Source organism: Choloepus didactylus, chromosome 18 (assembly GCF_015220235.1).
Source record: "Choloepus didactylus isolate mChoDid1 chromosome 18, mChoDid1.pri, whole genome shotgun sequence".
Classification (NCBI taxonomy): Eukaryota; Metazoa; Chordata; class Mammalia; order Pilosa; family Megalonychidae; genus Choloepus; species Choloepus didactylus.
Window position 1 is genome coordinate 69,287,936 of NC_051324.1, and position 25,748 is coordinate 69,313,683.

Genomic DNA, 25,748 nt, shown 5'->3' on the forward strand with positions numbered 1-25,748 from the left:
TGACTCCAAACCTCATTTATATTATATGGATAGAAAAAGAAAGTAAAATTTTAACTTCATTTGAGAAATGGTCCAGTACTTTCTTAAAGCATATATTTTATAAAGAAGCAGGTGAGCTTAGATTATAGTATTGCAAACTGGGGAGTGTAGTAAACTTTGTTTCATTTTCATTTTAAGAGAAATTTTTATATGAATCCTTAATGCACATTCCAGTCTTTAAAAAAGCCAGATATAGCTGGATAACATGTATCTGTATTTCTTTTAATTACCATCCTACTTCTCTAATTTGGGTCTGTTGAAATGTGAATAGAGAATGAGAGAAATATAATGTGATTAAAAAATCTACTTATGTCTGTTAGGCAAATACTGCTAGAATTCTTCTAATCCGCATATAAAGTCATGTTGAATATTAACTTTAATAAGTATTTAGATGTCTTTTTGAAGGCTTAAGTATTATAAATGGGTTTTTAAATTACTAATGGGGCTTGTAAACTTTAATAATTATTATATGAAGAATTTTTCGAGTATGTTATTTTCCTTAAATATTTTCTTATTTCTGGGAAAATATTTCTCTATACTTACATCATATCCTCATGATTTTGTAACTTTAAGTATATAAATGGATGTTTAAAATTTTGGTATATTTTAATTAGAGTATTTGGTTTCCTAATATTGCAAGCAATACAAATATTTCAATTAAAGAAATTGATAATGTCTTTAAAAGTGTTGTTCTTTTTTCCTTAAGGATTTATAAGACATTATCTGTATCCTGTATACAAAAGAAGATCAGAAAGGAAAATTTCAGTTACACTATTAAAAAGTAGAATAAAAATAAAACAATAATAATTGCGGTCGCATCTACTGCGTCGGGGGACGGCCGGTTGCTGAACCCTCGGCTCTCGGACTTGCTCGGAGGGTACCAGCGGCGGGGGCTCTTTCCCGGAGGCGAAGGCGAGGCGGGGGACTTGGCCAGGTCCCCGGTGGTGGCGTGCAAGGTGTGGAGGGCGGCGAGAGGAAACAGGCGGGACGCTTTTCTTTGAGGGTGATGAAGCCGAGAGCGTTTATTAGGGGAGAGTACACGTTTATATAGGGCGGTTTAGAGGGCGGGCTAGCTGTAGGGGTTAAAGGCTTGGATTGGTTCTGAGAGGGCGCGGAGGTCGTTTGAAAAGGGCGGGAGTTGCTCCGGCAACGGGGAGGGCGGGAGTTGCTCTGGTAATGGGGAGTGGGCGGGCAAGGTAAAGGGGGCGGTTTTCTCCGGCAAGCTTCTCCTGACAGTTGTACTTTGGGGTGAGGAAATGGGGCCTGCATCCGGCTCCACTTTCTCAGGCCCGGGGGGCTGTGGAGGGCGCTACCGCCCGTGCCCACCACCCTCCCCAGGGGCGGATCCGGTCCCCTGGCCCAGGCCCGCCAAGTTGAAGCACATAATCAGTATCCCGCAAATAATAATAATAATAAAAAACCAAAGGACTGTACAACACAAAAGGGAACCCTAATATAAACCATGGACTATAGTTAATAGTATAATTACAATAATATTCTTTCATCATTTGTAACAAAAGCACTAAACTAATGCAAGGTGTTAATAATAGGGGGTAAACAGGAACTCTGTATTTTCTGCATGATTTTTCTATAAAAATCTTTAACATCAACTCCTCATATTTGAAGGACAGTTTTGCCAGATATAGGATTCTTGGTTGGTGGTTTTTCTTTTTCGGTATCTTAAATATATCACACCACTTCCTTTTGCCTCCATGGTTTCTACTGAGAAATGTGCACATGGTCTTATCAAGCTTCCTTTGTATGTGATGGATCACTTTTCTCTTGCTGCTTTCAGGATTCTCTCTTTGTCTTTGACATTTGATAATCTGATTATTAAGTGTCTTGGTGTAGGTCTATTCAGATCTATTCTGTTAGGGTATGCTGCATTTCTTGGATTTGTAATTTTATGACTTTCCTCAGAGATGGGAAATTTTCAGTGATTGTTTCTTCTATTATTGCTTTTGCTCCTTTTCCCTTCTCTTCTCCTTCTGGGACACCCATGACAAGTACATTCATATGCCTCATGTTATCATTCAATTCCCTGAAACATTGCTCATATTTTTCCATTCTTTTCCCTATCTGTTCTTTCGTGTGTAGGATTTCAGGTGTCTTCTCCACTTCCTGAGTGCATTCTTCTGCCTCTTGAGATCTGCTGTTGTACGACTCCATTGTGTTTTTCATCTCTTGTTTTGTACCTGTCATTTCCATAGATTCTTCCAGTTTTTTTTTCAAACTTTCGATTTCTACCTTATGCTCACCCAGTATTTTCTTTATATCCTTCATCTCTTCTGCCATATCTTTCCTGAACCCATTGATTTTGTTTTCGAGTTTATTCAGCCTATTTCTTTGGAAATTTTAATTGATTGTTCCATTAAAGTGAAACAATATCTCAACTGTATCTTAATTGAGGTGTAAGTTTGTTCCTTTGACTGGGCCATATCTTTGTTTTTTTCTAGCATAATTGGTAGTTTCTGTTGTCTAGGCATCTGGTTTCCTTGGTTACCCCAATCAGATTTTCCCAGACTAGCACAGTTTCAGGTCTCAAAATGGGGTTATATTCAGTTTCAAGTTTCCCTGAAGGTGGCTTAGACTTTCGTGTGAGGCCTCTAGCCGCTGTGCTTTTCCTAACCTGCCCAGCAAGTGACACCTGTCAGCCTGTCGCTCCCAACTTGTATAAGGAGGTGTGGCCCCTTTAGTTTCTGTTTTGGCTGTCTTCCCCCAGGCTCTGGGGTCTGAGTTCTGAAGGGAGGGCAGGCACTAGAGCTGGGCCCCACCTCCTTTCTCTTAGGGAATATACATGCTCTAGGGTGTTATCTTCTGCATTTGAATAGTTACTTTGTGTCTCTGACTCTGTTATCTCCACCCCTGTCTGGGTCAGAGCTCTGTGAACTGAAAATGGCTGAGGCTCTCTCCACCGAGCCACTCAGGGTGAGAGAGAGAAGAAAGGAAAGAAAGCCCCCTTCCAGAGCCAGTCCAGGGCCCCATAGTTTCGCCTGTTGGTCAGAGAGAATACCCGGTCTTCTGGGTTCCCTTTCCCAGGGCACAGGCATTTTCTTTCTCTTTAAGGTCAGTCGTCTCTGGAAGCATCTGTCTGCTTGTTAGGGGGTTGTCTATGTTTGTAGCTTGTATTCAGCAGTCCACATTTGTTAATTAAAACACCAGTTGGAGCTGGGCTGAGCTATATTCACTCACTCCGGGCATGCTGCTTTCTCCCACCGTAAGGTCTTGCAGCTCAGCCTGCCATAGGGGGAGGGGGCTCCCAGTGCAGTTGTGCAGTTTTTACTTACAGATTTTATTCTTCGATCTCAGCCATTCCACCCAATCCACGTTGGTGTACGATGTGTAGACAGTTACGGTTGTCCCACAGCAGTTGTTCCAAATTATTTTTTACTTGTTTCTGGTTGTTTATTAGTTGCTCCAGGGGACTAACTAAATTCCACTCCTCTCTATGCCTCCATCTTGCCCCTCCTCTGCACTTTCTGTTTTAAAAATTAATTTTTTTTCATTTTTACAAACAATCCCCTGCTTCCCTCTCCCAGAAACCTTTAATCTCCTGTCTACAAATTTGCTATTTCTATTCATCTCTTATCAGTGATATCATAGAATGTTTGTCCTTATTGTCTTGCTTATTCCACTGAACATAATGTCTTTGAATTTCTTTCATGTTGCAGCATGTTTCGTAACGTCATTCTTTCTTATGACCGAATAACAGTCCATTGTGTGTATGTACCCCTTTTTGTTTATCCATTCATTTGCTGTTGACACTTGGATTGTTTACAGCTTTTGGCTCTTGTGAATAATGTTGCTATAAACATTGGTGTACAAGTATCTGTTTGCAGCCCTATTTTCACTCTCCTTGGGATATACCTAGAAGTGGGATTTCTAGGTCAAATGGTAATTCTATATTTAACTATTTGAGGAAATGACATATGTTCTAGTTTGCTAATGCTGCTGGAATGCAAAACACCAGAGATGGATTGACTTTTATAAAAGGGGGTTTATTTGGTTACACAGTTACAGTCTTAAGGCCATAAAGTGTCCAAGGTAACACATCAGCAATAGGGTACCTTCACAGGAGGATGGCCAATGGTGTCCGGAAAACCTCTATTAGCTGGGAAGGCATGTGGCTGGCATCTGCTCCAAAGTTCTGGTTTCAAAATGGCTTTCTCCCAGGACATTCCTTTCTAGGCTGCAGTTCCTCAAAATTAGCTTCTCCAGAACAAGAGTCTGCTTTCAACGGCCGTCTTCAAGCTGTCTCTCATCCGCAGCTCCTGTTCTTTCTTCAAAGTGTCCTTCTTGGCTGTAGCTCCTCTTCAAAACATCACTCACAGCTGCACTGAGTGCCTTCTGTTATGTCAGCTCATTTATATGGCTCCACTGATCAACTTAGACCCACCCTGAATGGGCGGAACCACACCGCCATGGAAATTATCCAGTCAGAGTCATCACCCACAGCTGGGTGGGGCACATTCCAAAGAAACACTCAAAGAATCAATCTAATCAACACTGATAACATCTGCCCACACAAGATTACATCAAAGATAATGGTGTTTTGGGGGACATAATACATTCAAACTGGCACACCATATGACTTCCCACAATAGAAAGTGGCTGTGCTATTTTCTTTTCCCACCAACAATGCACTAGAGTTCCGATTTCTCTATCCCCTCTCCAACACTTATTTACCTTTTTCTAAAACATAATAGCCATCCTTGTGGGTGTGAATTGGTAGCTCATTATGGTTTTAATTTACATTTCTCTAATGGCTAATGATGTTGAACATATTTTCATGTGCTTATTGGCCATTTGTATATCTTCTTTGGAGAAATGTCTATTCAAATCCATTGCCCATTTTTAAAATGTGTTGTCTTTTTGTTGCATGATTTGCTTTCTTCATTCACACACAGCCCTATAATTTGCTTCTGCAAGCTTCCTCACTTGCTTTCGTCAACACTGTTCACCACCAGAGGTCAGATTATTTCGGACTTACTGGGAACTCAATTATTTAAAATGTTCTATCCTGTTTAATCTTCACAATCCTCTATGAATTGGTACTGATAAATCTCAGGTGTGCCCAAAATAAAGTCTCTGTGGTAGATTGTGATATTTATTGGTCTATTTCTCATATCCTGAGGTTCATTTTGGCACCAGACATACGGCTTTTCAACATCAGGCTCTTGCCCTTGATAACTCCCGATGCCAAAAACTAGTAAATTACTACTTTGGTTTCAATGGATGGTCAAAAAGGAACATCAAGGTAAACTTTATAGATTTTCTTTAACTAACCAGACTCTCATTTCAGCACTCTGTAAAGTGAGACTTTAGAGAGTAAGATTGAAGTGGATTGGGGGAGATGTGGGAGGTGTTCTACTATCGAGAGGGTATTAAGTAGAAATATCTGAGCATTTGCCTGCCACCTAGAATTAATCTGTAATCTTAGTGAATTGGATGATGGTGTTCATATTTTTTCCCAGTGTTTGTATAGTATATAATAAATTGTTGTCTTTATCTCGTAATTCATTTGCACATCTTAATTTTGAAGCTATAGGTCACCTCAACTATAGCTGAGATTGCTGGAGTTCAGTTTTCATTTCTATTAAAAAAACATTTTGAAGTCTACATTAAGATCCTTGGAAGGAACTTTAATTCAGAATCCTAATAGCTTCAGGATCTTTCTGACCTCAAAGAAAGAGAAAATGAAGATACTGTGGTAGCATCTCAGAAGCAGAGCCTGAAGATCTTCTGTGCTGTGGAAATGGTGCTGCCAGCCTACGAGTGCAGGAGTTCTGGAGTTGGCATGGCCCAGGAGCTTTTGGACAAGCAGGAGGAAGGTCTGTTCCAATGTGTGTGGGGAGAGGTGGTTGTGGGGCTCCTCTCTTTTTTCCTTTCTTTCTAAAATTCATCTTTTCAGATGTATTATCAGGCCATCTGCTTACTAAACTACTAAAGCCTTGGGTAGAGTTTTTTGCTTTACAGTACAGGTTTCTACTCTAATCCTAAGGCAATACCTGACAGAACCCTTCATCAAAAGTTCAGAGCTGACCTCCTGCCAAGAAGCTTAGGAGCATGAGGGGAATAATGTTTTCAAGCTTTTGGTTAAGAATTTGCTTTGTGCTAAAATAGTCCTTCATATACAGATCTCTTGCAACCTTCAGTAACCCCAGAAAAATCATCTAAAAATCTATATAAACTCTTGAATAAGTGTTCAGTCCTTTGCCTCCTTAAGCTGCCAGAAATGCAGCATACCAGAAATGGATTGACTTTTACAGTGGGGGTTTATTAGTTCACAAATGTACAGTTCTAAGGTCATAAAAATGTCCAAATTAAGGCATCAAGAGGTAGACACCTTCTCTGGGGAAAAGGCTGATGGCGCCCGGAACACCTCTGTCAGCTGGGAAGGCACATAGCTGGCATTTGCTGGTTCTTTGCTCCCGGGTTGCATTGCTTTCAGCTTCTGAATCCAGTGGCTTTTTCCTTAAGCCTCTGTGGATTCTCAGTTAGCTTCTCCAGGGCAAACTCTGGGCTGCTTCTCTTAGCTTAGCATCACCAAATGTCTGAGTCTGTGTCAGCTCTGAGCTCTCTTAAGGACTCTAGTAAACTAATTTAGACCCACCTTGAATGGTGGGGTCACATCTCCATGGAAGCAATCTAATCAAAATGTCCCACCCACAATAGGTCTGCCCCCACAAGATTGGATTAAAAGAGCATGACTTTCTCTGGGGTACATAATAATAGATTCAAACCAGCACAATACTCCAATTGGTACAGAATTTTCTTCTAGAATGCATGGCACTCAAACTTAGGAATTTTAGTTAGAGAAAGGGCTGTTAGCAAGCAGAGTGGACTGGGCTCCGAGGGTGATGCCCAGAGAGAGGCCAGATCACCTGCACGACCACCAGACATTGCTTTACTTGCGACTCTAGCTCTTGATGTATGGGAGGGAAGAACCCGTATGAGAGTAGCTTTAACTTGTCAGTCTGAAATCTGTGGATGATGGTAGACATGTGCCAAGTTCCTGGCCTGTATCTCCATTCTGGTATTTCGGGGACTGCCTGAACAGAACAGTAAAAATGTTCTCTGCCAGGAGGTTCCTACCACGGAGCCAGTCAACCATACCCTTGTGCTGGGCCTGCCCTGAATCACTAAGACAGTGGTCTAAAAATCGTGGATTTTTAAAAACATAGAACATAAAAATCAATTGCTCAGCCCCAAAAAACAGACAGAGGCTTTGGGTGACGACTGACCTGGGAGAGCCGGAGGGTCGCCTTGACTGGGTCTGAAGGGGACTATCTGTTTCTTTTTCGGCTCAGTGGAGAAAGCCCCAGTCATTTTAAGTTTCCAGGGCTGTGACTCTGGGAAGGGTGGAGACACCACAAGCAAAGAGTGAGACCATTGAAATGCTAACGACCTCCACCTGTGGGCTCTGTCTTCTCTAGGAGGAAAGGGGTGGGGCCCTTTCCATTCAGAACTAGACCCCAGAGCCTGGGGGAACACGGCCATACCTCCTCACACCAGTCAAGAATTATAGGCTAACAGGCGTCACCTGCTGGGCAGAAAAGCACAGTGACCCGAGGCATCAAAGGGTGGAGCAATTTTCTAAGACACACCCACAGGGAAACCAGATACTGAATATTTCTTCCCTCTGTTCTGGTCTGGGAAAACCTGATTTGGATAAACAAGGAAACCATGCCTAGACAACAGAAAATTACAACCTACACTAAGAAAAACAAAGTTATGGCCCAGTCAAAGGAACAAACGTACACTTCAACTGAGATACAGGAATTTAAACAACTAATGCTAAATCAATTCAAAAAGTTTAGAGAAGATATTGCAAAAGAGATAGAGGCTGTAAAGGAAGCACTGGACATGTATACGGCAGAAATCAAAAGTTCAAAAAACTTACTGGTAGAATCTATGGAAGTGAAAGGCACAACACAAGAGATGAAAGACACAATGGAAACATACAACAACAGATCTCAAGAGGCAGAAGAAAACACTCAGGAACTGGAGAACAAAACACCTGAAAGCCTACACGCAAAGGAGCAGATGGAGAAAAGAATGAAAAAATATGAGCAACGTCTCCGGGAACTCAAAGATGAAACAAAGTACAATAATGTACGTATCATTGGTGTCCCAGAAGGAGAAGAGAGGGGAAAGGGGGCAGAAGCAATAATATAGGAAATAATTCATGAAAATTTCCCATCTCTTAAGAAAGACATAAAATTACAGATCCAAGAAGCGCAGCGTACTCCAAACAGAAGAGATATGAATAGGCCTACGCCAAGACACTTAATAATCAGATTATCAAATGTCAAAGACAAAGAGAGAATCCTGAAAGCAGCAAGAGAAAAGCAATCCATTACATACAAAGGAAGCTTAATAAGACTATGTGCGGATCTCTCAGTAGAAACCATGGAGGCAAGAAGGAAGTGGTGTGATATGTTTAAGATACTGAAAGAGAAAAACCACCAACCAAGAATCCTGTATCCAGCAAAGCTGTCCTTCAAATATGAGGGAGAGCTCAAAATATTTTCTGACAAACAGACAATGAGAGACTTTGTGAACAAGATACCTGCCCTACAGAAAATACTAAAGAGAGCACTACAGGGTGATAGAAGACAGGAGTGTGTGGTTTGGAACACAATTTTGGGAGATGGTAGCACAACAATGTAAGTACACTGAACAAAGGTAACTATGAATACGGTTGAGAGAGGAAGATGGGGAGCACGTGAGACACCACAAGAAAGGAGGAAAGATAATGACTGGGACTGTGTAACTTGGTGAAATCTAGAGTATTCAACAATTGTGATAAAATGTACAAATATGTTCTTTTACGAGGGAGAACAAGCAAATGTCAACCTTGCAAGGTGTTAAAAATGGGGAGGCATTGGGGGAGGGATGCAATCAGCATAAACTAGAGACTGTAACTAATAGAATCATTGTATTATGCTTCCTTTAATGTAACAAAGGTGATATACTAAGGTGAATGCAGATAAGGGGGGGGATAGGGGAGGCATGTTAGACACTTGACATTGGTGGTATTGTCTGATTCTTTATGGTGGGTATTGTCCATGGTCAACTGTACAAATACTAGAAATCACTTCATGAACCAGAACAAATGTATGACAATACAATTAGAAGTTAATAATAGAGGGGCATATAGGAAAGAACTATATACCTACTACAAACTATATACTACAGTTAGTAGTATTTCAACATTTTTTCATAAACAGTAACAAACATACTATATCAAAACTAGGAGTCAACAATTGAGGGGGGTTGGTTAGGGATAGGGGAGGATTAGAGTTTCCTTTTCTTTTTTTCTTTTTTCATCTTTCACTTTATTTCTTGTCTGGAGTAATGAAAAGTTTCTAAAAATTGAACAAAAATTAAGTGTGATGGATGCACAGCTGTATGAGGGTACCCAGGGGCAAGTGATTGTACACTTTGGATCTTTGGATAATTGTATGGTATCTGAACAATCTCAATAAAAATGAAAAAAAAAAAAAAAAAAAAAACATACAATAAAAGAACATTTCAAAGAGAAAAAAAAAAAATCAATTGCTCAGATAGGAATTTTAAGTCCACTTTTGACTGGATTTAGGGTCATTATCATTCCTTATGAAAAGGAGGACAACCCAGAAGTGCCGTTCAGAAGCTTTTGTCAGATGCATTCCAGAAACTGTTGACTGTGGTTTTAGGTAAGACTTTCTTGGTCATCCTTGAGTGCTTTGGTTTCAGTGAGAGATGAACTTATTTGGAAGTTAATTGGATGAAAATGTAGATAGCTAAAACACTTTAGATGGTACTTTCATTCACCAAACTCGTTCACAAGAACAGTCTCAGATTTGTTCTTCGTGACAGCCGTGAGAAAAGTGGCAGTAAATATTATTGTCACCTGTTTATAGATGTAGAATTACTTGTCTTGGTTCACACAGAAAGTTAAGTATTTGATGCAAGTCTTTCTTTCTTAGTTGCTTGTAGAATGGTACAGTGATCATAAGCTTTGGGCACCTGAGTTTGAGTTCCAGCTCAGTTTCTGAGATTTTTTTAATGCATCTTTAGGTTTTAGAGCCAGAGACATTTGAAAGTATTAATATTTCTAAGCCACAGTTTCCTCCTTTAAAAACTAGGGTTAGTAATACTAACTACCTAGTGGGGATATTTTCTTTTTATTTAGGTCTAAAAGTGCTTTTATTAAAAAAGAGATGGTACCTTCAGAAAGAAACAATCCCTACATAAAATTCCCAAAGACAAGTTACTGGATCCTAAATTACAACTACTTCATAAAAAATGAAATGGAACATACGACCCATAGAAATCATCATTGTACTACATTTTTCATTAAGATGCAACAAGTAATTTCTTTCCCAAGATGTGAACTTAATGAAAGGATTATAGAAGAAATGTATCTAAATGGCATTTTCTCTTGAAACACTCAACTCCAAATAAGCTTCTTGGACTCGCAATCTTTATGAATTCAGCAAATTCGTCTCTATAGACTGTCGATGGCATCACATAAATGAAAATGTGATGAAAACCCACCATAAGTTTATGGTGAAAGGCCTTACTTTACATTTTTAAAATCTACCTTGAAACATAAGCAGTTCCTACCATTCTGTAAGTGGAAACCATACACTAACTGTCTAAATAGTAACTCCCTATTGCTTTCCCTACTCTGGTTTCTACTGTCAGATTAGAACAAGTGACTCAAAACTATTTTCCTACCCACTGAGGGAAACCTAGCCTTAGACTAAAGCTCCTCTCCTTGTTTCCCACACCCTGGGCTGGGAACACAAAGACAGTAGGACATCTGGTGAAATTCTAATAAGGATTGTAGTTTAATCCCTAGTATTGTATAAATGTTAATTTCCTGGTTTTGACAACTGTATTACAGTTATGTATGATGTCAACATTAGGGGAAGCTGGATAAAGGGTATAAGGGAACTCTGTATATTTTTGCAACTTTTCTGTAAGTCTAAAATTATTACAAAATAAAAAAATTAAAAAGTAAGAAGTTTCTTAATTTATCTTCCTCTTTCTCCTCGGAGAGCCCAAACTGGAGAGTCCTCCCATGAGTTGACTGTTATCACTCAGCAGGAGAGCTAAGAGTGGCTCTCTGGAGGGTCAAATTTATCATCCCTAGACTATGTGCCTCTATAAGATTGGATGATGACAGCGTACAATAAACTTGTATTTATAAGTAGTGGAAACCACTATTTCGTAATGAAAGGATTCAAAAAATCTTTTCTCTTAGAACAGTGTAAGTGGGTCAAATGGTAGTCTCCTAAAATTTATGTCCACATCCTAACCCCCTGAATCCTGTGATTATGACCTTATTTGGAAAAAGGGTCTTTGCAGATGTAATTAAGTTAATGATCTCAAGATGAGATCATCCTGAATTATCCCAGAAAGCCCTATATCCAATAACAACTGTTCTTATAAGACACAGAAGAAAAGACACAGACACAGACAGAAGAAAGCCATGTGAACCAAGAGGAAGAGATTGGAGTAAGGCAGCCACAAGCCAAGGAACACCTGGAGCCATCAGAAGCAGGAAGAGGCAAAGAAGAATTCTCCCTTAGAGCCTGCAGATGGAGCATGGACCTTGATCTCAAACTTCTGGCCTCCAGAACTGTGAGAGAATAAATTTCTGTTCTTTTAAGTCACCAGTCTATGGTAATTTGTTGTAGCAGCCCTAGGAAATGAATACAAACAGTATCCTGAAATCTTTAATCTTGAAATAAAATTATTCTCACCAAACAAAACAAAACAAAACAAAACAAAATAAAAGACAGCAGGAAATCTGCCTGCTCTTTAGAGCCATATGACATCTGAACTGAAGAAACGCACAATGAAATACAGTCATTGTTCCAAAGTATTTTTTTATTTCGAACTCATTGAAAGAAATAAAGTTATAATTAAAAAATAGAGTAATCTCACAAACTGAGGAAAGCCAGGAACAAAAAGAACAAGTTAGTACTTCTTCCTGAGAGGCAGTTCTAATAGCTATAGAATGGATTTTCTCCTTCCTAGCTTTTATCAAATGGAAAAACAAATTTCCCCGTTTCTAAGGCATCAGAAACACACTGAGTGGTAAAGCTTAAGTACAAGGTTTCAAGCCCTCTAATGGGGATTAAGAAACATCAACAGCTGCTAGTTTCCTTTCTTTTAACATCAACTATTAAATTGCACATATAGCTAACAATGTAAATTTGAGAATTTCACACTCATGACCTGAAATTCAAAAATCTGGCCATATTTTATTAAAATCTTAGTACTTCTTAGTAAGAAAGTCCAAAATATCTGACCTTTCATCACAATAACTGAAAGGGGCCAAACAGGCAGGAAGAGCTGCTCTTATCTCACCATCTGCAGCAAAAACCAGTCAAACAGCACCCATCTCAGGAGACTCTGATGCAGCTAGAAATTAGTAGCAAAGCCTCATTCCTAAACCACTGGAACTACCCACAAAGGCAGATCAGATCCTAATGGTTCATAGAGAATGCTTATTACAAAAGCTATAAAAGTCATTTTACAATTCCCAAGGCTCTAAACTTACTCATTGGTCTCCCTCAATTTCATACTCATTAATCTACCAAACTAAAGACTTTCATTTTCAACCAGTACAGTAAGTCAGTCAAGACAGTAGCTAACATTTTTGTTCTATGCATAACTAACTGATTGTTTATGCTGAAGTTTTGATTTGCATAGGTAATAGTAAAGCTTGAATCGATTTTTCCAGAAAGTTCCAGTCTTATGTTTTGATTTGAAATATTGAGTACACATCCGGACAGTTTCTCTAAAGCTTCTCTTTTAAGATAGTCGACTCACTTTATATCATTGCTAGCCATAAATTCCATAAGGACATCAATTCCTGAAAGATAGTTTTTGGTAAATAAGAGATTAAAATGTCACTAACACCTGTGATTGTTGCTTAAGAATTCAAGTGACTTAACTGCATCTCAAATTAATTAGGTTCGTTATATAACATCAGTGAGCTATTCAAGATTCAGTAGGATTCTGTGGGTATGTCCTGGTTAAGTTATTCAAATACCTGCCAACGTTTAAAGTAGATCAATACTCCCCTGAAGTAAACTAGTGTTGGACCTTAAAAGAAACCCCATCCTGTTTCCTGGCTGTATAGGAAATTAACCTTCCTAGGCAGCATCTCCTCCTAAACCCTGGGCTCCTGTCTCACGGTCAGAAGGGGCTCTTGGCCCTCACTATGGCTTTGCTGAGTTACAGGATACTGCCAAGGTGTCTTCTGCCTAGGATAACAGCACAGTCAGCACCCTGCCAGCAGTCCAAGGGTGTAACCTGAGTGACACTGAGTTACATTCTGGTCAGTGTCCCAAGTCCTGGTATGAAGAGCAACATGGCCCCAAATGACAATATGCAAACAAGAGACCCAGGAACACAAACTTTTAAACTAAATGTAACCGAGTCTTTTATCACCAGCCAGGCACAATAGAAAATATGAAACACTCAACAAATATGAGCTAGAACTGCACGTGAAAAAACAACAAAAAAACACCACACAGTTAATAAGGACAATCAGAACTACCAACATTGATATAAGCCAAAATCCAGAGATTCCCATCTTTAGCGACTGGCATTTTTTTGAGTCTCAACAAAAATGTTAATATCCTGAGTTTTATCTGTACTCTCTCAAATAATTATGAGACATGTAAGCATACAAGTGAAAAAACAGAAGCAGTGGTATAAAAAGTCTGGAAGAACAGCCACTAGAAAAAGAAAAGTCACAAAAACAATACAAAAGATGCATTTAAGTGAAATAAATTGAAGGTTAAAAACCTTACATTCATTTTGGGAGATTGCATGGAGTAAATGATACATCTTTCTAATTATCAATTGGTTGAGATAAATACCAAAATCATCCTTTAGAAAAAATATTTGCCTTTAGAAAAAATATCTGCCTTTCGAAATCATGGCCTCATGACAGTTATTTTGAACACCATAGAAACTACCTGCTGAATTAATATTCTAAATCCTAATCAGTATCTTGTCGGTCAAACTGTTAAGACATTTTATTTACTGACTTGGTTGCAAAATGGTATTGAAAAAATGTTTGCTTTATGGCATCTGCAGAAACTAATATTTTGGTATGCAAGTTTATCTAACTACTGAGATTTTTTTTCAGGAAACAAAATAACCCAAAGTTACCCCAAAAGTATAATTCTAACAGGCTATACTTTTATAAAAACAGAAAACAAAATCTATTTGTTTCCTACATGTTATTTCTGAATCTTTAAGCCAACTGGCTGCATATGCCTTTAAAATGCAATGGGGAGAACCTAAGATGGCGGCTAGGTGAGACAGGGCAAAAAAACACCTCCATGAAAAATACTAGATAAAAACCAGAAAGTGACCCAGAATACCACTTCCAGTGATGCATCAGCTGGACAAGGTCTGCTAAAACCACAGGGACCATGCACTTGGTGAAACCGGGAGTCTGCATTCTGAAACGAGTGAGTAAGCCGGCTGAAAGTCCCACGGCCGTGCTGCGGTGTGGGTTGGTGTTTGGACATGGACTAGTTCTTTAAAAAAAAAAAGCCCAGGAGCAGCTGCAGATACGGCAGTGAGAACTGCACAGTGAAGCACTGCAGGAGCAGGCTGTAGCCAACGCCTCGGTGTCTGGCGTGGAGGATAGCCCTCCCCACACCTGCTGCTGATTGTCCCAGGGCCAGAGGGACAGAAGGGAGAGCCAAAAGGAGAAAGAAACCACACCCCTTGCAGCCGGCTTCCCACAGCACCCCGCACACACCACAGTATTGGCTGTGGACAGTGGCCTTGGGTGCAACCACAGCTAGTTGTCCCGGAGCTGGGAAGGCAGAGCTGTGCAAAAAGGGGGGGGGGGGTGAGATGCCCCATTAAGCCATTTTTGCGTCAGGCTGGGAGCACCCCTGCATGGCCTGGCAGCCCGGGGCTTCCCTTGAGGGAACGTGCACACTTGTGACATAGCACAGCTTCCCTCAGCAGAGGTCCTGGAAGATCACAGCTATCAAGCAAAGCAAGTGCCAAGAGGCCAAAAACAACAGAAAATCTTAAAATATTTGCTAAAATCAGACGTTATGGAGGACCCGATCCCAAAACACCCAAATCAAACGATCGGAGGAGACACAGTACATGGCGCAATTAATCAAAGGACTACAGTCAAAGAATGAGAGCATGGCACAGGATATAAAGGACATGAAGAAGAACATGGCACAGGATATAAAGGACATGAAGAAGAACATGGCACAGGATATAAAGGACATAAAGAAGACTCTAGAAGAGCATAAAGAAGAAATTGCAAGAGTAAATAAAAAAATAGAAGACCTTATGGAAATAAAAGAAACTGTTGGCCAAATTAAAAAGACTCTGGATGCTCATAATACAAGATTAGAGGAAGTTGAACAACAACTCAGCATCCTAGAAGACCACAGAACAGAAAATGAAAGAACAAAAGAAAGGACAGAAAAAAAAATCAAAAAAATCGAAATGGATCTCAGGGATACGATAGATAAACAAAATGTCCAAATATAAGACTCATTGGTGTCCCAGAAGGGAAAGAGAAGGGTAAAGGTCTAGAAAGCGTATTCAAAGAAATTGTTGGGGAAAACTTCCCAAACCTTCTACACAATATAAATAACACAAAGCATAAATGCCCAGCAAACTCCAAATAGAATAAATCCAAATGAACCCACTCCAAGACATATTCTGATCAGACTGTCAAATACTGAAGAGGAGGAGCAAGTTCCAAAAGCAGCAAGAGAAAAGCAATTCACCACATACAAAGTAAACAACGTAAGACTAAGTAGTGACTACTCAGTGGCCACCATGGAGGCGAGAAGGTAGTGGCATGACATATTTAAAATTCTGAGAGAGAAAAATTTCCAACCAAGAATACTTTATCCAGCAAAACTCTCCTTCAACTTTGAGGGAGAGCTTAAATTCTTCAAAGACAGACAAATGCTGAGAGATTTTGCCAGTAAAAGACCTGCTCTACTTTAATACTAAAGGGAGCCCTACTGACAGAAACAAAGAAAGGAGAGAGAGATATAGAGAATTTTAACAGACATATATAGAACCTTACACCCAAATCACCAGGACACACATTTTTCTCTAGTGATCACGGAACTTTCTCCAGAATAGCCCATATGCTGGGGCATAAAACAAGCCTCAATAAATTAAAAAAAAAAAGGAAAAACAATTGAATATATTCAAAGCACATTCTCTGACCACAATGGAATACAAATAGAAGCCTATAATTTTTGATTTTTAACTCCATTATTTACTTCTTACAGGATATAAAATACATAAACTCTAATGACAAATCAGTGGTTTGGGACTCAATGTAAAATATGTAATTTTTGACAAGAACTATGTAAAGGCGGGGGAATGGAGGAGTATAGGAGCATAGTTCATGCGTCCTATTGAAGTTAAGTTGGTATCAAAGAAAACCAAGATGGTTATGGATTTAAGAGGTTAAATTTAAGCCCCACAGTAAACACAAAGAAATTATCAGAGAATATGACCATAGAGATGAAAAGTAGAGTATGGGTTATGAGAAGTGGGGGAGGGGCAATGGGGAGTTAAGAAATGAGTGTAGGGTTGCTGTTTGAGGTGAAGGGAAATTTCTAGTAATGGATGGTGGGAAGGTGATAGCATTACAATGATCTAAATGTGATTAATCCCACTAATGGAATGCTAGGGAGGGGGTGGAATGGGAAGATTTAGGCTGTATATATGTTTCCACAATTGAAAAAAAAAAAAAAGACAGTCTAAATAGGTGACAATTGAATGCCAAGGATGATCATGGATGGGATCTGAGGATGGAGGACAGGAGGCTCAAAGGGACACAGATGGGACATAAGGAAAAAAAAAAAAAGAAATATAGAATGTAAGATTTGTATCAATGTTGAATTTCTTGAACTTAGCTGCGCTTAACGGGATTGCATAAAAGAATGTTCTTGTTCATGGGAAGTGTATATGTGAATTTTAGTGTTTGTTCAAAGATGTGTGCAGCTTGCTCTCATATGTTCAGAAGACAGAGCAATAGATGATGGATGATAGATAGGGAGGGAGGAAGGGAAACAAAGAAATGGGGGTGTGACAGCATGTTAAAGTTGATGGATCGGGGTATCGGGAGGGGGGTCAGGGTATGCTGCGTATGGGGTTTGTATTGTTTGTGCAACTGTTCCTGTAACTTTGAATTTATTTCAAAATAAAATTAAAAAAAAAAAGAACCATTTCTTGGGAAGTCAAGATTTATCAAGAACATAAATGTCCAGGATATTTTTTTTACCATATACCTTAAAAAGTTTGTTTTTTGATCCCCACAAAAATCCATGTCATTTAAAACCACATATTTTTAGCTAATCTACTCTTCAGTGCTGATCCTAGAAAACAATTTTCTATGGATCTTTGAATAATGGAACAAGACAATGTTCAGCCATTGATATGAGTCATGTAAGCTGTCACACCTTTAAGGTTCAAGCACAAGTTGTGAAGTTTGGAAAGGATTAGGTCCACTGTCCTGCATTATCAGAATTTGTTGTCCTATTTTCAGTGCTCATGGGTTGCACATTGTCTGCAAGGCTCTGTGCACACTCAAGAAACTAATCTTTAAGTACACTTAATTCCTTCTTCAGCAATTTAATTTTTGCTTCCGACCGTTCATTCTCTTCTTTGAGCTCATTTACTTTCTGTAGCATATCCTGTGTGTTCTGCTTGCTTTTCAACTGGCTCTTTTTCTCTGCCATGTTGTTCCTCTCTCTGCGTTGATGATACTCGTTGCTGTTTGGATCCATGGGCGAACTCTTTCTGCTCAGCTTTCTGGGGGGTACAGGCCAGTGGACACCAGCTGACGAACCTGCTGTAAGTCACTGCCATGCACCTGAGAATGGATAACACTTATTCCATTCATCCCCAGAGTACTGGGTTGCTGTGGTATCTTGCTCATTTGGGCACTCTCCCTTGCCAACCCAGAACAGGTAGAGATGAAAGCAAGGTGATCAATGGTTTCCACACGAAATTGCCAAGAAACCTTCACATGTACCTGGCCAATACTGAAACACTATTAGTTGTCTAAATGTTCCAGGCTTTTTCTTTTCTTGTGCTTCTGTCCATTTTGTTCCCCCAGTTTCCCGGTCAACTCCAGCTCTCTGGTAGACCCCGCTTGAGGCAGGACTGCATCTTTCATCGTCACGTGCCCAGCATCTTCGGCAGGGCTTGATACACAGTGGCACTCAATAAAGATTTGTTGAATACAGGCTCAAAAGACACTTGCTGTCAGAGAGGATCTTGGATGGCAGAATAGAGCGGAGTGGAAGCTCCTTAGTCCCCCTGGAACCACTGAAAAAAAAACAGTAAATAATGCGGAATACCTGTGGGGGGACGAACATGACCATCCATTCATCATGCCCAAGATCACAGCACAAAATCTGTAAGTAAAAACTGCAGCTCCAAGCCAGGAGACCCCTCCCCCACAGCCCGAGCTGCAAAGCCTCGTGGTGCCAGAGAGAAGCTCTCTCCCAGCAAGCGAATACAGCTCAGCTGAGCTCCAACTGGGGTTTTAATTGGTGAGTGTGAACTGCTCACTACCAGCTCTGAATCCCCAATAAGCAGACAGGCTTTGGGTGACGAGTGACCTTGGAGAGCCGGAGGGTTGCTGCAGACTAGCCCTGAAGGGGACTTTCTGTCCTTGTTTCAGCTCAGTGGAAAAAGCCTCAGCCATTTTCAATTCCCAGTGCTCTGACCCAGACAAGGGCTAGAGATAGCACAGGCAGAGAGAGAACACTGAAATGCTAATGACCTCTCCCTAGAGGGTCTATCTTCTCTAAGAGGAAAGGGGTGGGGCCCAGCTCTATTACCTGCCTTCCATTCAGAACCAGACCCCAGACCCTGGGGGAAAACAGCCATGGGCCTGACCTCCTTACACCAGTTTGGAATTACAGGCTGGCAGGTGCCACCTGCTGGGCAGAAAAGCACAGTAACCTGAGGCATCACAGGCTGTATCAGTTTTCTAAGACACACCCTCAGGGAAACCAGATACTGAATATTTCTTCCTTCTGGGACCTGAGCCCGTTCTGGTCTGGGAAAACATGATTGGGATAACCAAGGAAACCATGCCTAGACAACAGAAAACTACAACCTACACTAAGAAAAATGAAGTTATGGCCCAGTCAGAGGAACAGACTTACACTTCAACTGAGATACAGGAATTGAAACAAGTAATAAAAAGTCAATTCAAAAAGTTTAGGGAAGATATAGCGAAAGAGCTGAAACGTATAATGGAAACAGTGGACATACATAAGGTAGAAATTGAAAGTTCAAAATAACAACTGGCAGAATCTATGGAAATGAAAGGCACAACACAAGAGATGAAAGACACAATGGAAACATACAATAACAGATCTCAAGAGGCAGAAGAAAACACCCAGGAACTGAAAACAAGGCACGTGAAAGCCTACACACAAAAGAACAGAGAAAAGAATGGAAAAATATGAGCAATGTCTCTGGGAACTTAAAGACAAAATGAAAAGTAAGAATGTACATGTCATTGGTGTCCCAGAAGGAGAAGAGAAGGGAAAAGGGGCAGAAGCAATGAGAGGAAATAATCAACAAAAATTTCCCATCTCTTATGAAAGACATAAAATTATGGATCCAAGAAGTGCAGCATACCTGAAGAGAATAGATCTGAATAGGCCTAAGCCAAGACACTTTAATAATAACATTATCAAATGTCAAAGATAGAGAATCCTGAAAGCAGCAAGAGGAAAGTGATCTATCACAAAGAAAGGAAGCTTGATAAGACTATGTGCCGATTTCTCAATAGAAACCATGGAGGCAAGAAGGAAGAGGGGTGATATATTTAAGATACTGAAAGAGAAAAACCACCAACCAAGAATCCTATATCCAGCAAAACTATCCTTCAAATATGAGGGAGAGCTTAATATATTCTCTGGCAAACACAATGATAGAGTTTGTGAACAGGATACCTGCTCTACAGGAAACACTAAAGGAAGCACTGCAGACAGAAAGGAAAAGACAGGAGTGAGAGGTTTGGAAAATAATTTTGGGAGATAGTAGCACAGCAATGTAAGTACACTGAACAAAGATGACTGTGAGTATGGTTGAAAGAGGAAGGCTGAGACCATGTGGGATACCAGAACAAAAGACCAACAATAAAGACTGGGACTTTGTAACTCAGGGAAACGTAGGGTGCTCAATGATTGTAATAAAAGGTACAAATATGTTTTTACATGAGGTAGAACAAATGAATGTCAGCATTGCAAGGTATTAAAAATAGGGTGGGATGGGGGGAGAAATACAATCAATTCAAACTTGAGACTATAATTAACAGAAACATTGTATTATGCTTCCTTTAATATAACAAAGGCAATATACCATAGCTAAATGCATAAGGGGGGGGGTGGGGAATAAGGGAAGGGTATGGGACTCCTGGCATTGGTGATGTTGTCTGACTCTTTATTCTACTTTAGGTTAATGTTATCTTTCCTTTTGTTGCTTTCTAGCAATCAAGTTTTGGTTTTTTGTTTCTTTTTCTCTCTTTCTCTTTTCTTTTTCTTTTGCCTCTCTGCCTTCTTTGACTCTTCCTCTGTCTTTGTGGAAGAAATGGAGATGTCCCTTATATAGAGAGTGGCAATGGTGCTGAATACATAAATATGTGACTGTGCCAGTTTGGGTGTATTATGTACCTCCAAACGCCATTATCTTTGATGTAATCTTGTGTGGGCAGACGTTATCAGTGTTGATTAGACTGTAATTCTTTGAGTGTTTCTTTGGAATGTGCCCCACCCAGCTGTGGGTGATGACTCTGATTGGATAATTTCCATGGAGGTGTTGCTCCGCCCATTCAGGGTATGTCTAAGTTGAGTCACTGAAGCCATATAAATGAGCTGACTGGCAGAGGGAACTCAGTGCAGCTGTGAGTGGTGTTTTGAAGAGGAGCTACAGCCAAGAGGGCACTTGGAGGAAAGCACAGAAGCTGCAGGTGAGAGACAGTTTGAAGATGGCCATTGAAAGCAGACTCTTGTTCCAGAGCAGCTGAGAGAGGACAAATATCCCAAGTGCAACTAAGAGTGACATTTTTGAGGAACTGCAGCCTAGAGAGGAATGTCCTGGGAGAAAGCCATCTTGAAACCAGAACTTTGGAGCAGACGCCAGCCACATGCCTTCCCAGCTAATAGAGGTTTTCCGGACACTATTGGCCATCCTCCAGTGAAGGTACCCAATTGCTGATGTGTTACCTTGGACACTTTATGGCCTTAAGACTGTAACTGTATAACCAAATAAATGCCCTTTTATAAAAGCCAATCCGTCTCTGGTGTTTTGCATTCTGGCAGCTTTAGCAAACTACAACAGTGACAAAAACCATCTTAAAAGAAATGGGTTGATGGAGAAAACTTGGAGGCACTATATTGAGTAAATAAGACAGACACATAAAGGAAAATATTGCAGGGTCTCGCTCATATGAACTAATTATAATATGTAAACTCATAGACATGATATGTAAGTTACCAGGATAGAGAATGAGGCTAAAGACTGGGGGGTGGTTGCTTTTTATGAGCAGAATGTTCAACTAGGGTGAACTTAAATGTTTGGAAATGGACAGGAGTGATGGTAGCATGTTGTGAGAATAACTAACAGTGCTGAAAGGTGTGTGAAGGTGGTGGAAAGGATAAGCTCAGAGTCACGCATGTCACCAAAACAAAAGTTGGAGGTTAAAATATGGGAATGTATGAAACAGTGAATCTTGTGGTGGAAAATGTCCGTGATTAACTATACAAATATTAGAAATCTCTCTCACAAACAAGAACAAATGTATGATGCTATAACTAGAAGTGAATAATAGAGAGGCATATAGGGAAAAATATATATACCTATTGCAAACTATATACTACAGTTAGTAGTATTTTAACATTCTTTCATCAACAGTAGCAAATGTACTATACCAAAACTATGAATCAATAATGGAGGGAGGCATGGTTAGGGGTATGGGAGGATCTGGGTTTCCTTTTTTTTTTTTTTTTTTGGTCTTTATTTCTTTTCTGGAGTAAGGAAAATGTTCTAAAAATCGAAAAAAAATTGTGTTGATGGATGCACAGCGGTATGATGGTACCATGGGCAATTGATTGTACACTTTGGATCTTTGGATAGTTGTATAGTATGTGAACAATCTGAATCATTTTATATATATATATATCAAAGACACTTGCTGTTTAATTCCCCAGGGATGAAGCACCTCTCCAAGATCAGAAAGCCTTGCTGAGAGGCATGATGTGCTCCTGCGCCTCCTGCCCGCCCGCCCCACGCGCCCCAGGCCTCGCAGGCGGCGCGTCAGCCCCGAGGAGCGACGGTTTGGGAAACTCGCAGCCTCCACCCACCGCAGCCGCCGGGGCCAACGGCTTCCCCTCCCCACCAGGGCCCGCCTCGTGGGGATGTTTTAAAAGTAAATGAGATGATGAATTAAGAAGCTTGCAACAATGCCTGAAACATGGTAAGCAGAAAAATATGTTGTTATTTTATCAATGTTGCTTTCCTGCCGACGAGAGAGTGTATAACAGTAAATTATTTGAATCAGGAAACTCAGTTTCAGTTTTCATTTCCGGCACTATCATGTTGGGTGATTTTGTGTCTCACATGGAGATATGATTCTTCTGTAATAATCAACAGCTTTCATGTGAGCCTACAAACACCCTTAAAAGTGGCCATGTTGTTGAATGGCGTTGATCCTGTCCCCTGTGGAGTTCTGTAGTGGTGTCACTGCTGCAGGCTGCGCCCAAAGGAAACTATGATTAGCAGAGAGCCTCCAAACGGAATTGCTCCTCTGCTTCACGCCCTGCAGATGCAGAGACCGGGAAATCCTAACCAAGTCCTCAGAGAACCTGATTTGCTCTGAGAGGTGGCCCTGGATTGGTCTCATGGGTGAGGCCTTCCAGTCTGAGCAGCCCTTCCCGTGAAGGTCTGACTCCCCTGGTCAACAGGTAGGATCTCCATCAACTGTCAACTCTGAGTGACAAGCTTTAAGACCAAATGACTGTGTTGTTTACCTCTCTCTAACATGCTAAGGTAGCCCTTGTGCACGCTCAAACTCCTTGGACCAAAAAGCCTCATGGCTCTAGTTTGCCTTTGGGGAGGTTGTATTGCCTGTGAGTTCACTGGAGCAGTTTTGGCCAATAAAGTGCTCAACTCCTCCCTCCCTCTCTCTCTCTCTCTCTCTCTCTCTCTCTCTCTCTCTCTCTCTCACACACACACACACACACACACACACACACAGATACACACACACAGCTTTGTTGTATCTGGTGGAGTTTTGGTTCCCAGGGACTATACTTGTCCCTCCCTTCTAATATGAAGTATCTACTTTGGTCCAGTGATCTTTATCCCAGTTTTGAATTCACCTTGACCCCCACCCAATGCTTCACTATTTAATCATATTATGATAGAACATTTTTGTTTCCCAGTTTTTACTTCCTATGTCATTATTCCTAACTTAGCTCCTATGTTTAAGCTCAACAAGCAGTGTTGATATTTAATACAATGGTTATGATAAAAAACAAGCATGAGATGAGGAAACTTCTAGGAAAGACACTCTTCTGCTTTTAGAAATCAAAAGAGGCATTATTATTGGGTGCTCCCATTGTATACAAGAAGTTTTAGAGGAAGAATAATTCTGAATTGATCCTTAACTTTGTTTCACATAGTGGTAAACTAGCTGTGGAATACAGACCCGGTGAGGAGATCATAGGTGCCAGAACCGAGGAAGAACTACAGGATTTAATTCAAGTACGTGGAGATAAAAGCTCAAGTGTCTCCATAATTCAAAACAACCAGTATGCACAGCTGACTATCATCCTTAGGGAAGTGTGAAACTCTGAAGCTGCTTTTGAGTACACAGAATTCCTGAGGCTTTTCCTGAAGTCCTGGCACTTGGCTCTGGCCCCTTATTTGAAGTTTGGAGAGTGAGATTGAGGACCATCGGAGTATGCCTACAATTGTGGATGCAGGAGAGGGGTTATTCTCCTCTTCCAGGGCTTAGGGATGCTTGGCTGCTTGACCATAGGCCTTTTAGAACTCCCCTTAGATGGGATCCCAGGGATTTGGGAACAAAGTAACTGTGGCCTTAAGTGTGATTATGCTACAGCTTTTGAAAACTATTAATCCTTTCAAATAAGATACATTACCTAGATCCCAGCAACTCACATGTATGTTATATGAAATGAAATGTTTTGCTGAAGAACCTTTTTGTGTAAATCAATTATATGAATTCCCTTAATTAGAGGTTAAGGTGCCAAAGTAATTTCTGAAAGAAAATGTTCATTATTTACTACCTATAAGATGTTTTCCTTAAAAAAAAAAAAAAAGGAGCAGAAAAATGTGTTTCATTAGTTACTACCTATAGGATGTTTTCTTTTTAAAAACAAAAAGGAGCAGAAAACTGTGTTTCATGTGAGCAGGGACTTAATTTGGGGGCTAGATTGTTGCTGATTTAACTCACCCCAGAGTTGTGAAGAGTTTTATTTTGAAAAGGTGAAGGTAGGAAGGAGTAGGTGGTTCTGCTCTGGAAAAGTATTTAAAGATTTTTCCATGTAAAATAATTATTTTAATTCAATTTAAAGAAAACCAGGCAAGAAAACTTCAAGCTTATCCAAGCCCAGACTTTAAGAAGTCTAGTTTCCCGTGAAATATAAGAGAAAGGGACTTAACATTGAGCTAAAGATTTCAGAAACCTGATTATAACCAAAGTTCCATCCCTAAATGAGGTCAATCTTGAAATCAGTTCAGTTTTAAAAACATAACTATGTGCCAAGTCATGTGCTAGGCCCTGGAAATAAGATGAAGCCCCTTTTCTCTCAAAGTTTACTTGCCAGGAGCTGTGCTCGATAATAGACAAGAAAATAAATACAATAGATTATAAAAAGGACTGTAAAGTAAATAAGTTGGGTGCTAGTGATAACAGTATTTCAATAAAATTAACATGCTGACATTATCATCCTAAGTGTTTTCTCCATGTGCACATGGAGGGTAGCTCTCTATAAGGTGAGGTTGTTAACTTTTTCTAGATTAATGGCCGTGTCAAGAAAAGGTCGGATTAGGGGAGGTTTTCCCATGCCAATGCAGAATGCACTGCACTCTCCCAGACCCAGCTGTCCATTCCCCCTAACCTTCCTGCAGAAATTTTGGAGTCAACACTGATTAGTGTGGTAGCCCCTACCACTCTATTATAGAGTGGATTAAGAAGGAAATAAGAAACAAAGAGGACGTCAAGATATTAGAAGAAATGGCAACATTTTATAATTAAATAACCACCATGTGTGTGCTCCTCATTGCTACATTAAAAGGCACTCATTTTGCAGGTCAGTTACTTTCCTTGGAAGCAGTATGGCCAAGAGGAGGAAGAATGTCTCTCGGATTTCCGTTTAGAGGAAGAAGAATTCACGCTGCCAGATACAGGGGAGAACTTTTGAATATTCCGAAGACCGTGCCCGTCGCTTCGTTGGCAAGCACTGCCCCTGCCCCTGCCCACGCTACTGGAGTGGGAGTCGGGGTGGTGGTGGGAGAACCAAGGGTGTGTGGCCCAAATTCTGCCTTGCTGCGGGGGCAAGACATGGCAGCAGGGATTCCACTTGTAGGGGGAAGGGAGCCTTGGGCCACAGTGTTTCTAGGACTGGGGCTCG

At 40.4% G+C, this 25,748-nt stretch overlaps 2 pseudogenes; one reads left to right on the forward strand and one right to left on the reverse strand.

Moving 5' to 3' along the window:
* The first annotated feature begins 2,934 nt into the window (after positions 1-2,934).
* On the forward strand, positions 2,935-25,538 carry LOC119514822 (annotated as a pseudogene).
* LOC119513797 lies at positions 17,568-18,088 on the reverse strand (annotated as a pseudogene).
* Positions 25,539-25,748: the final 210 nt, after the last annotated feature.